The sequence below is a fragment of the Leptonychotes weddellii genome, chromosome 5, assembly GCF_054177405.1.
Source record: "Leptonychotes weddellii isolate Sample4059 chromosome 5, ASM5417740v2, whole genome shotgun sequence".
In the NCBI taxonomy this organism is placed as follows: Eukaryota; Metazoa; Chordata; class Mammalia; order Carnivora; family Phocidae; genus Leptonychotes; species Leptonychotes weddellii.
In genome coordinates, this window is record NC_138373.1 from 153,330,292 (window position 1) to 153,342,417 (window position 12,126).

A 12,126-nucleotide genomic window follows, 5' to 3' on the forward strand; every position below is an offset into this window, starting at 1 on the left:
AGGGAGCCTGAGCCCGAAATCCCCCATCCCCCACACACTGAGCGCTTCAGCCCCTGGGGCACCTCCAGGGACTACTTGCCTCGTGCGTCAGCGAGGGGCAGAGCGTCACTTATACGCCCCGCTCCGCTTTGCCCCACTCCACTCCTCCCCTTCTTTTTCCTCCCTCTCCACCTCCCTCCCCTCCCCATCGCTCCCCACTCCTCCCTTGCTCTCCCCTAGCGTGTTCCACGCGAGCAGTGAGACCCGGCCGACCTACAGGGTGCCAGAGCAGCGAAGAGCTAAAAATATAACCCGTGTGTTAGCAACAGCCTTCCCATTGGTCGGGGAGCAGGGAGAGGCGGCTTCTGATTGGGTTTCCCATCCAACCGCTCGGATTAAGAAGGGGGGCCAAAAACCCGGGCGCTGGGCCTTTGGGAAGAGTGTGCGTTTGCGCAATGAGGCATTGCAAAGGATGCTGGTATTTGAAGTCATTTATTAGAGGCAGCAATGGGTTTGAATCCCAATTGTGTCCACCAACCGTGTTATCTGGATTTAATGGTAACAAATCTCTTTACATCATCAAACCTGTTTTCTTGTTCTTAAAATGGAGATCGTGTGAGGATTAAATATGATACAGGATGTAAAGCCTGGCTCAAATAGTTGTTATCCTTAATTTAAAGGTAACTGTTCAGGCCAGATTGCATCCTACATATCCTGTGCACGGTTAGGTGTGTATTCCCCAACAAGAAACCTTACTATAAAGAACGATGAGAAAGAACGGTTAGGGTGAACTGAAATTCTCCTAGGGCATCTCAGGAAGGAGGGATGGAGTCCATATAAGTAGATAAAGGGTAGACATCTCCTACCTAAATTCAGTGCAGGCTGAGGGAGGGCGCACAGAATCCCTGGACAGAAGGCACAGGATTTCTGCGTGTTCGTGCTTTTGTTCTAATCTCCCCTGCAGTGCTGGAAACACACCAGGCCTGAGCAACTTAACTAAAACAAAACTGAGAAATCCAGCCTCCTTGGCAGTTGGGAGCTCTGGGTAAAGGGTTGGCATATAAATAGGAAGGGATAAAATAGAGGGGCGAAAGGTAATCACCATTCTTAACTGCTGATGTGTCCATTTGTCATGTGGCGAGGAGAAGACAGGACGTTTTCTCTCCTCAGTGTGACTTCATCTTGCCAGGGCTTAATTGTGAGCTTAATTCCACTCAAGCATCCCACAGTCCCCTCCCATTTTAAATAATCATATGTTGAAAGGTACACACCATGTTTTCAAAATGGTGAGCTTCAGAAGCAACTCCCCTGTCTGAGAGTAAGCAAGTTGTACCAGATGTTTTGTTGCCTTGACAAGTCAGGCTGGTAATAATTAACCCCAATTAACTCTCAGGGGTGAGTCACTCTCTCATACACACATGCTAGGGTGAAAAATTTTGTAGTTCCTTTTATGTTATCTAAGAAAATAGCTCCTCATATTTGACTTTTTCAGATCCACTGCTCCAGCTGGGCAGGAGCAAAGACAAACCCAACAAAACTGGCTTCAGGGAAGTAATTGGATGCAGGGCAAATGACTGCTATTTATTCAACAATGTGAGAGAACAAACCTCACTAAAGGTTTGCCTGGACACTGAAACTGCAGTGTTCAAAGAAAGCAACATTTTAGCCTTGGTGGCAGCAGGCCACTTGGGATGGAGTTGATAAGCAACCAAATAACTGGGGAAAGATGGGAATTGGAGTTCTTTTTTGCAAGGCAAGAAAATTTCAACCAAGGCAAATAATCTTTCACTTTTATGCCTAGCTTCAAACTACTACTAAAGAGCTGCAGATCAGAATAGGGTGACATCGTTTTTCTGAAATTTGGTCAGTTCAGTTTGATTCCCCGTGGAGTTAATTTTCTTTTTTCTTTTGTTTTTATTTCCAGTATAGTTAACAAACTGGTTGATCTTAAAGATTTTATTTATTTATTGGAGAGAGAGGGGTGGGGGTGGGGGGAGGGGCTGAGGGAGAGGGAGTGAGAGAATCCCAAGCAGGCTCTGCGCTTAGTGCAGAAGCCAATGACGGGGCGGGGGGCTCGATCTCACAACCCCAAGATCATGACCTCAGCTGAAATCCAGAGTGGGCCGCTCAACCGCGGGCGCACCCAGGCACCCCAATCTTAATTTAGAAGCTGCTAACTTGCAGGCCAAGGTCCACACCTGGTGGATGTACTATCTTGGTGTATACTGACACATTAACATTTTTTTTTTTTAAAGATTTTATTTATTTATTTGAGAGAGAGAGAATGAGAGACAGAGAGCATGAGAAGGAGGAAGGTCAGAGGGAGAAGCAGACTCCCTGCTGAGCAGGGAGCCCGATGCGGGACTTGATCCCGGGACTCCAGGATCATGACCTGAGCCGAAGGCAGTCGCTTAACCGACTGAGCCACCCAGGCGCCCCTGACACATTAACATTTTAAAAATGAAGAGGGAACCATTTCGAGGGCCTTCCATGCCAGGACTTAAATGTTTATCTATGAAAAAGCAGGAACCCACTGTAAAAGAACTACTATTTATGTAAAGACTTCTTCATAAGGGTAAGGAACTTACAAGGTCAAATTTAATCCTTACAACCTGAAGAGGTAAGCCTTGTTATCCTTATAATTTTTTTTAAGATTTTAGTTATTTGAGAGAGAAAGCAAGCACAGAGGGAGAGGGAGAAGCAGACTCCCCGCTGAGCAGAGAGCCCAACACGGGTCTCTATCCCAGGACCTTGAGATCATGACCGGAGCAGAAGGCAGATGCCCAACCAACTGAGCCACCCAGGTGCCCCTATCCTTATTTAATAAATAAGAAAAAAGAAACAAAGAAAGGCTAAATGACTCACTAAAGGTCAACAGCAGAGCAGAATTCAAATACAGGTCTGATTATAAAGCTCACACATTTAAAAAAAATTTTTATTTATTTATTTATTTGACAGCACAAGCAGGGGGAGCAGCTGAGTAGGGAGTCTGATGTGGGGCTCGATCCCAGGACCCCGGGATCATGACCTGAGCCGAAGGCAGACGCTTAACGACTGAGCCACCCAGGCGCCCCAAAAATTAACTAATTTTTAAAAAAATATTTATTAGAGAGAGAGAGAGAGCGAGCACGAGATGGGGGAGGGTCAGAGGGAGAAACAGACTCCCCACTGAGCAGGGAGCCTGACATAGGACTCAATCTTGGGACTTCAGGATCATGACCTGAGCTGAAGGCAGTTGCTTAACCAACTGAGCCACCCAGGTGCCCCACTTTTTTTTTTTTTTTAAAGCAAGAGCACATGGAATGAGTGCAATGTTTATTTTTTTTTTAATTTTGGTTTTTTAAAAGATTTTATTTATTTATTTGTCAGAGAGAGAACGAGCAAGAGAGCAAAAGCAGGGGGAGGAGGAGAAGCAGAGGTAGAAGTAGACTCCCCACTCTGCAGGGAGCCCGATGCGGGACTCAATCCCAGGACCCTGGGATCATGACTTGAGCTGAAGGCAGACGCTTAACCGCCTGAACCACCCAGGCATCCTGAGGACAATGTTTAAAGGAAATTAAGGGGCGCCTGGGTGGCTCAGTCTTTAAGCGTCTACCTTCGGCTCAGGTCATGATCCCGGGGTCCTGGGATCGAGCCCCGCAATGGGCTCCCTGCTCCGCAGGAAGCCTGCTACTCCCTCCCCCACTCCCTCTGCTTGTGTTCCCTCTGTCGCTGTGTCTCTCTCTGTCAAATAAATAAATAAAATCTTTAAAAAAAAAAAGGAAATTAAATTACTATGTGTGTACAGTATATTTGAGAAACTGGAAGACACCTATTCTTTTTAAAACCTAGAAATCAATATCAAATACTGAATACTTAATAAATAATAATAATGCCATAAATCCAGGAAATGGCACCACTTTCTCAGGCTGACCATGATGAGTTCAATTATTTCAACTAGACCTATGTAGGTATACTTGTTTATTTTTTAGGTAGTGCTTTTTTTTTAGAGGCGGGAGGAGCAGAGGGAGAGAATCTTAAGCAGGTTCCATGCCCAGCATGAAGCTTGATCCCGCAACCCTGAGATCATAACCTGAGCTGAAATCAAGATTCTGATGCTTAACCAACTGAGCGCCCCAGGTAATGCTTATTTAACAATGGAGAAAAACACTTAAAAAAATTTTTTTTAAAGATTTTATTTATTTATTTGACAGAAAGATACACAGCGAGAGAGGGAACACAAGCAGGGGGAGTGGGAGAGGGAGAAGCAAGCTCCCCGCAGAGCAGGGAGCCCGATGTGGGGCTCGATCCCAGGACCCCGGGACCCTGGGACCATGACCTGAGCCGAAGGCAGACAGCCAACGACTGAGCCGCCCAGGCGCCCCAACACTTAAAATTTTTAAGACCATTCTGATTTTTTGTAGACATATACAGTTGGCTGAGATCATTTTCTAATTCTCGCCACAGAATTGTATAGTGTTAGAGGTTAAAATTCAGTTTGTAAGTTATGTTTTCCCAACAGCGGAGAATTTGGTACTATTATTATCCTAATTTTTAAAATTGAAGAGGACTGAACTTGAAATTCCAAAATAGACAATTAAGGATTTGAACTTCAAGACCAATCGCTTCTCGGCCTTTTGGCTAAGATCAAGTGTGAACTTCAAGACCATTCACTTTATCACAGGTGTTCTTTTTTTTTTTTTTTAAAGATTTTATTTATTTATTTGACAGAGAGAGACACAGGGAGAGAAGGAACACAAGCAGGGGGAGTGGGAGAGGGAGAAGCAGGCTTCCCGCGGAGCAGGGAGCCTGATGCGGGGCTCGATACCAGGACGCGGGGCTCGATCCCAGGACACGGGGCTCGATCCCAGGACACGGGGCTCGATCCCAGGACGCTGGGATCATGACCTGAGCCGAAGGCAGACGCTTAACGACTGAGCCACCCAGGCGCCCCTATCACGTGTTCTTAACTCATTAGTTGTATTGTTCTCTTGGCCTTAGAAAAGAAACAAACCAACAACTGGATTATGAAACTAGGTGAGAGAGGAGCAGAGTTCAGCAGACTTCACTGGGTTGAGGTTGAACTTGCTCCATTCAGCAATGGAGCATGGGGGTGGGGTATGCCCTTGAAATCATCTGGGCATTCATCTTAAACTCGGTTGCAATACCCTTCAGAGGTATGCTCGCTAAGTCTGATGGAGCACAGTTAAAGTGGTGTTTTGCTGAAACTAAGGAGTAGCTTTAATTTTTTTTAAATTTTTAAAAAGATTTATTTATTTTGACAGAGAGGGAACACAAGCAGGGGGAGTGGGAGAGGGAGAAGCAGGCCTCCAGCTGAGCAGGGAGCCCGATGAGGGGCTTGATCCCAGGACCCCAGGACCATGACCTGAGCCGAAGGCAGACGCCCAACGACTGAGCCACCCAGGCACCCCTAAGGAGTAGCTTTTGATGTTTGTAAATGCAAGATGTTATGTGGACCAGGGTGGTTAATAAGCAAATTTTAAAAGTTGATTTGTTTTTATCCAGACAAAACATTTTGACTTACAGTACACATTAAAACTAAAATTACTATAGGATCAGTGACAAATTCTAATCTGAAAATTACTTGGTCTCTACAATTTTGACACACCATAATCCCCCTGACCCACACTTTAGAATTGCTCAGAGAGCTCCCCAAACACATTGCCCATTCAGATTGCTTCCCCCACACATATGTCGTTATCTGCCCAACCCACCCCTTTGCCTGTAGATTCCAATATATCCTTCAAAGCCCAGTTTATTATCCATCTTGACTTCAATTATTCATTTAATACTGAGGAGCTGCTACCTGCTGGGCCAAACAGACTTGGTTACTGCCACCATGGAGCCAGCCTAATGGAGGGCTGTCAATAATCACCAAACACTATCAACAAAATGCTATGGTGCTATGTGGGATTCCAACAAGAGGAATGAACGTAGATTGGGGGTCAGGAGAGGCATCGTTTGAGGCAATATTATCTAAGGTCTGAAGGATGTGTAACAGCTGGACAAAAGGGGGACCGAGCATTAGAGAGAGCTTAATAGGTAAAAAGCACTGAGCAGGAAGGAAAGCAGCAGTTGAGGAACTGAAATGAGCCCCAGTGGCTAGAGTGTGAAGAGTGGTAGGAGATGAGACAGGAAAGCTTTAAGGATTATCGTTACCCCTGTGGCTATGACCTTCCCCTGGCCTTCCTGAGGTGCCCCCAACCTAGGCCAAGAACCTCCTTTGTGCATCCTCCCTGGGTTATTCTAAACTGTTTCTGGCTGCTTTCATTATTCAATTTCTTGAAGGCAGAGATTATATTTTAATTCAATTTTTGACCCTCAATATATCCCAATTAATCAAGCGTTCTGTTGATCCAAACCAAAGCTCTGATAGTCAGAAGACTATCTTTGTTCCTTGTCTTTGCTGCTAAATTTCAGTGTAACTTGGGCCAAGCCTCTGTATTCCTAAGGACTCAAAACCTGCTTCAAATCTATGGTGTCAAAGACCACTTGACTAAAGTCTCAAATTACGATTATTTAGGATAACCTGTTGATCACCTCTAGCAGGGAAAAAGTAAATAGTTGTGTTAGGGTAAAGGATACGTCTGAATTTGCCCATATTCTGTGTATTTACTTGAAAATAATAAAAAAAGGGAACATATACTCAATGTATTTATGTCCACTTTGTGAAACGAATCACCAAGTTCCGTTCTCTGAACTCATCAGTTTGAACACATTTGTCTCATCCCTGTGACCGTGGTTGGAAGTCATTTCTTCAGTTCAAATTAAAGTTGAACAGGAAGAGGGGAGCCTCGGTGGCTCGGTCACTGGGTGTCTGCCTTCGGCTCAGGTCATGATCCCAGGGTGCTGGGATTGAACCCCACGTCAGGCTCCCTGCCCAGCGGGAGGCCTGCTTCTCCCTCTCCCACACCCCCTGCTTGTGTTCCTATTCTCGCTCTGTCAAATAAATAAATAAAATCTTAAAAAAAAAAAGTTGAACAGGAAGAAAAAAATAGTAAGTTTCTAAAAACAACCTTGATTTATCTATAACGAAAGGCATCAATGGTTTAGAATTCCTTCCAGCAATAATAAGAGAAGAAGGTGCTTGATGAATCCCAATACGTCTATTCTGAATCACAAATTCCTGGGTGACTAAAATAAATTCCTAGAGTCAAACTTAAATTGGGACTGTGACCAAGTACCAGAAAAGAAACACCTGCTTTATTAATACAACAGCAACAGAAAGGGATTCCAAGTTCTTAGAAGAAAAATAACATGAACAGGCACCACCTGCTAAGTGTTACAAGATCCAATGCCCACGCTGACTGTTCGGAGAGCCCCCCACCACACTGCAGATGTCTCATCAAGGACAGCTGCCAAAAACAGGTTTCTCACTGCGGTAGCTTCACAGTCAATTCCTCAAACAGAAGACTGAGATGATATTATTCCTGTTTCAGAAGCTCTTGGTGTAGAGAGAACATAGCAATTTGGAAAACATGCTTGTTTCTTGAATTCAAGAAAAATCATGAACCAGGCTATCTATTTTTCTCTGCTATGGTGTGCCAGAGTGTTCTGTGAAAGATTTCTTTTCCGGGTAAGAGGAGAGGCAACGTGGAGAGGGGCCCGTGTACTAACAGGCACTCAGGCGGTGCCCTGTGCCTACTCCCTCTGTGCTGGTTGTGGTAGGCGTCTTTTCTGGCAGCTGCTGCACTGGGTGGGAGGAAGAGGCCACCCACCAATCACCTCTTCTTGAAGCCGTATTTTTTGCGTTCATAGAAGAGATCTGTCTTAGAGCTCCCCAAATTGACAATCTTTGGGCAACCATCTCTCTGGAAAACAGGATAGAGAAGTTGTTAGAAGTCTTTGAGCCTGACTTGAGAGGGATTGAAGATAAAAATAAGTTATGGATCAGTGGGTTTAGCCATTTACCTTATCCGTTCAGTTATCCTATTCAGTCAATCATCAAGAATTTATTGAGCATCTAGAATGTGCCCAGGGCTTGTCCACTCTCTAGACAGGGTGGCCTGCACTTAGAATGTTGGATTCTCGGCCCACTTCTGTTGCAAATATGATATAGCTGAGGTAGAATTTAACTCTTAAGATATCCAAAGGGTTTTCTTCAAGTGAGAGGTAAAAAATCTGTAATGATCATCTATAGATCAAGCTCTTTAGCTCTCCTCCACCATCTCAAGAAAGGGAAGAATACCACCAAGGCAAAAAAACCCTACAGGCTTTAGGAGATAGTACTTTACATGTTAAATACCATAGGAGAAAACTGGGCTTGATGTGTCCTTATTAATTCACTTAATTTGACACATGGTCTTGGGGGAAGAGTGTTCCTGTGTTAGAGATGGCTGCTGAAGGTCCGTACTGATTTGTAATGACACGTTCCCCTGGCCATTTTGTGAGCTTGAGCGGTTTCAGTGAAGCCCCTGGGAAGCTGTGTTCTGCAGAAATAATGACTACCTCAGTTGATCTGGGATGATGGGAGGAAAATTGGGGAAGATGCTACTAGAGAAAACCTTCACAGGTCTGGTTTTATTAAACACTGCTATCAAAGGAGGTTGCTCCCTGGGACACTGGGCTTTAGAATGAATTAATGATCAAGTCCTTAGACATCTCATTTCTAATTCAGGTGATTTCTCTTTTGGGGGGCCAATATCGACACCGTACAAAAATCCCTAAAAACACACAAAGCTAACGCTAACATTTCATTATTTTCTAAAAAACATGTAGTATATATTACCTTGAGAACTGCTATCTGTGGAGTTCAGTGTGCTGAGGGAGCCAGGGAGTGGGCCCAGCCCCACCAACAGCTCCCGATGTGAACTCAGGCCGTGTAAGCTCTATTTAAAGTCCTGGGGCAAATGAGGCAGCACCTGCCTCTTATGGTGAAGGTGGCCTGATACCAAACACGACCATGCTCTAAGCTCTTTATCTTTAGAGATGCTATGAAATGTTGTGCTATGACAGCCTGTTTAGGCTTATTATGCCTTACTGACTTGCACGACTATGGGCAAATCACTTCTCTTTGGACTCATATTCCCTAACTGTAAAATAAGTGGACCAGATCAGGTCCATGTGTACAAACTGTAGAGAGCCCTGCAGAGTTCTCTGAGGTGCCAGGTGATACCAAGGACCCATCCTTCAAACTGGGCAGCTCCGTACTCACAGCTTAGGTTAAGATGGTAGATTGTGGTGTCAGGCCACCTGACTTTTGATGTTATTAATCTCTTTGTATCTCTTTTTAGTCACGTATAAAATTACCACAATGGTAGAACCTATCTACAGAATTACAAATCAATAAATACTTAAATAAATGGATTTCCTGATTTTATTTGACAGAGAGAGAGTGCACAAGCAGGGAGAACAGGAAAGGGAGAAGCAAGCTCCCAGCTGAGCAAAGAGCCCAATGTGAGACTCGATCCCAGAACCCTGGGATCATGACCTGAGCTGAAGGCAGACACTTAACCGACTGAGCCAGCCAGGTGCCCCTGTAAAACACTTTCTGAAGATAGGACTCTACATATTAAAAAACAGTTGGGGGGCGCCTGGGTGGCTCAGTCGTTAAATGTTTGCCTTTGGCTCAGGTCATGATCCTGGGATCCTGGGATTGAGCCCCACACTGGGCTCGCTGCTCAGCGGGAAGCCTGCTTCTCCCTCTCCCACTCCCCCTGCTTGTGTTCCTGCACTTGCTCTCTGTCAAATAAATAAAATATTAAAAAAACAGTTGGAAAACCAATGTATCGGATTATGAGATCTTTGGTTTTTATGGCATTGTCTCTCACAGACTGTTTCCTGTTTTCTTGCCTAAACACTCCTGCGTTTTATTTTCTACACATCTCCCAAGGGTCTAATTGTTGTTCCCAAATTCTACCAATGCTGTATGAGATGAGGATGTGCTCTCCGGAACAGGCTAGCTTTTGTTGAATATGCCTGTGAATGGGATCCTGAGGCGGGGCTCCATCCCAGGACCCTGGGATCATGACCTGAGCCCAAGGCAGATGCCTAACTTACTGAGCCACCCAGGTGCCCCAGTAATTGTGTTTTTCTGATCTCAAAAATTTTTTCATTGCTTTTTCCTGCATTTCAGTTTTGTATAGATTTCCATTTGCTACGCTATGTTTTGGTAATGGTAAGTGTTGGATTTAAAATATTAGTTGGGGCACGTGGGTGGCTCAGTCGGTTAAGCTTCAACTCATTTTGACTCAAGTCATGATCTCAGAGTCTTGGGATTGAGCCCCGGACTACATTGGGCTCTGGGCTCAGTGGGGCGTCTGCTCCTCTCCCTCTCCTGCTTGCTCCAGCAAGTGCCCCGCCTAAGGATCTCTGCTCAGTGGGGAGTCTGCTACTCCCTCTCCTCTGCCCCTCCTCCCTGCTTGTGCTCTCTCTCAAATAAATAAATCTTAAAAAAAAAGAAAAATACAATTACTGAAAGTGGGCCTACATCTTTCTTACAAATGATAGCAAAGAATTATGAAATGGGTGCTAGTGGCAAGGCCTGCTTTATTAATTGAAATTAAATGTGTTGTTCCTTTTTTTTCTTTAAGTAATCTCTATACCCAACATGGGGCTCAAATTTACAACCCCGAGATCAAGAGTCTCATGCTGTACTGACTGAGCCAGCCAGGTGCCTGTTTTTTGTTTTTAATTAAAAATAAATAAATAAATAAATAAACAAACAAACCTTTATTTGCAGACTCCCCAGTGAGGGTGGAGCCTGACATGGGGCTCAATCCCAGGACACTGAGATCATGACCTAAGCTGAAATCAAGAGTCAGCCACTTAACTGACTGAGCCAGCCAGGTGCCCGTGTTTTGTTTTTTTAAAGTAAACTACTGACCAACATGGAGCTCAAACTCAGACCCTGAGATCAAGAGTCACATGCTTTACCAACTGAGCCAGCCAGGCACCCCAAATGTTGTTCATACTTTTTTTTTTTTTAAGATTTTATTTATTTGAGAGACAGACACACAGAGAGAGAGGGAACACAAGCAGGCTTCCCGCCGAGCAGGGAGCCCGATGTGGGGCTCGATCCCAGGACCTTGGGATCATGAACTGAGCTGAAGGCAGACGCTTAACGACTGAGCCACCCAGGCACCCCAATGTTGTTCATTCTTTTGACAACTGTTTAGTGAGTAACGATAATGTGAAAACCAGACTGTACATTGATTGGGACCTTAACAATAGTATCATGTTTTCCATCTGAAAGGCCTTTAAGCTCTCAATAATGGTATCCATGAAATAACAGGGATACTACTTCCTTTTTGGGGAGAATTCCCTAAAGCTACCCACATGTTCGCAGCAAAGACTTGAACATGGGCTTTCTGCCTTCTAGTCTGGTGTTTTTACTACCCAGGCTTCTCAGAGGCAAAAACCAAAACTTTCCCATGGTTTAAGAAATTGTAAAGGAGGTAAACTTATGAATTAATTTTGAAAACTACCAAATATCTTTTTTTTCAGCCTAACAGCTCTGCTGTACACTAAACAGGGAAAAGAGAATGATATAAATAGTGAGAGGGAGGGCGCCTGGGTGGCTTAGTCATCACGCGTCTGCCTTCAGCTCAGGTCATGGTCCCAGGATCCTGGGATCGAGCCCCGCATCGGGCTCCCTGCTCAGCGGGAGGCCTGCTTCTCCCTCTCCCACTCCACCTGCTTGTGTTCCCTCTCTCACTGTGTCGCTCTCTGTCAAAGAAATAAAATCTTAAAAAAAAACAAAAAACAAAAAAACAGCGAGAGGGAGAGGCACATCCTTAACCACCCTGAGAATAGCAATATAGTGAGGTGGTTTGAGGCAGTGCTTTGACTGTGACCACCCATTCTTTTTTTTTTTAAGATTTTATTTATTTATTTGACAGAGAGCGACAAAACGAGAGAAGGAACACAAGCAGGGGGAGTGGAAGAGGGAGAAGCAGGCTCCCCTCCGAGCAGGGAACCCGATGCAGGGCTCAATCCCAGGGCCCTGGGATCAAGACCTGAGACGAAGGCAGGCGCCTAAGGACTGAGCCACCCAAGCGCCCTAACCGCCCATTCTTAAAAGTGATGAAACCATCTTCAATATTACCATGGTTTGTATTTATCATCACCCAATAAAATATTATTCCTTAGAACTTAATTTTTCTCGTTAGAGAGAAAATATAATTTGAATTTTAACTTTCTCTTTAG

The 12,126-nt window shown here is 44.6% G+C and overlaps 1 long non-coding RNA gene across 1 annotated transcript in view; it reads right to left on the reverse strand.

Moving 5' to 3' along the window:
• Window positions 1-11,552, reverse strand: part of LOC145721388 (uncharacterized) — a 185,703-nt gene extending 174,151 nt beyond the window's left edge. Inside the window, exons 1-2 of the long non-coding RNA XR_014145061.1 lie at window positions 7,891-11,552; window positions 4,919-7,790 (exon numbers count right to left, since the gene is read on the reverse strand). This is a non-coding gene — a long non-coding RNA (uncharacterized LOC145721388). The remainder of the gene's footprint in view (window positions 1-4,918; window positions 7,791-7,890) is intronic.
• Between the last annotated feature and the right edge of the window lie 574 nt (window positions 11,553-12,126).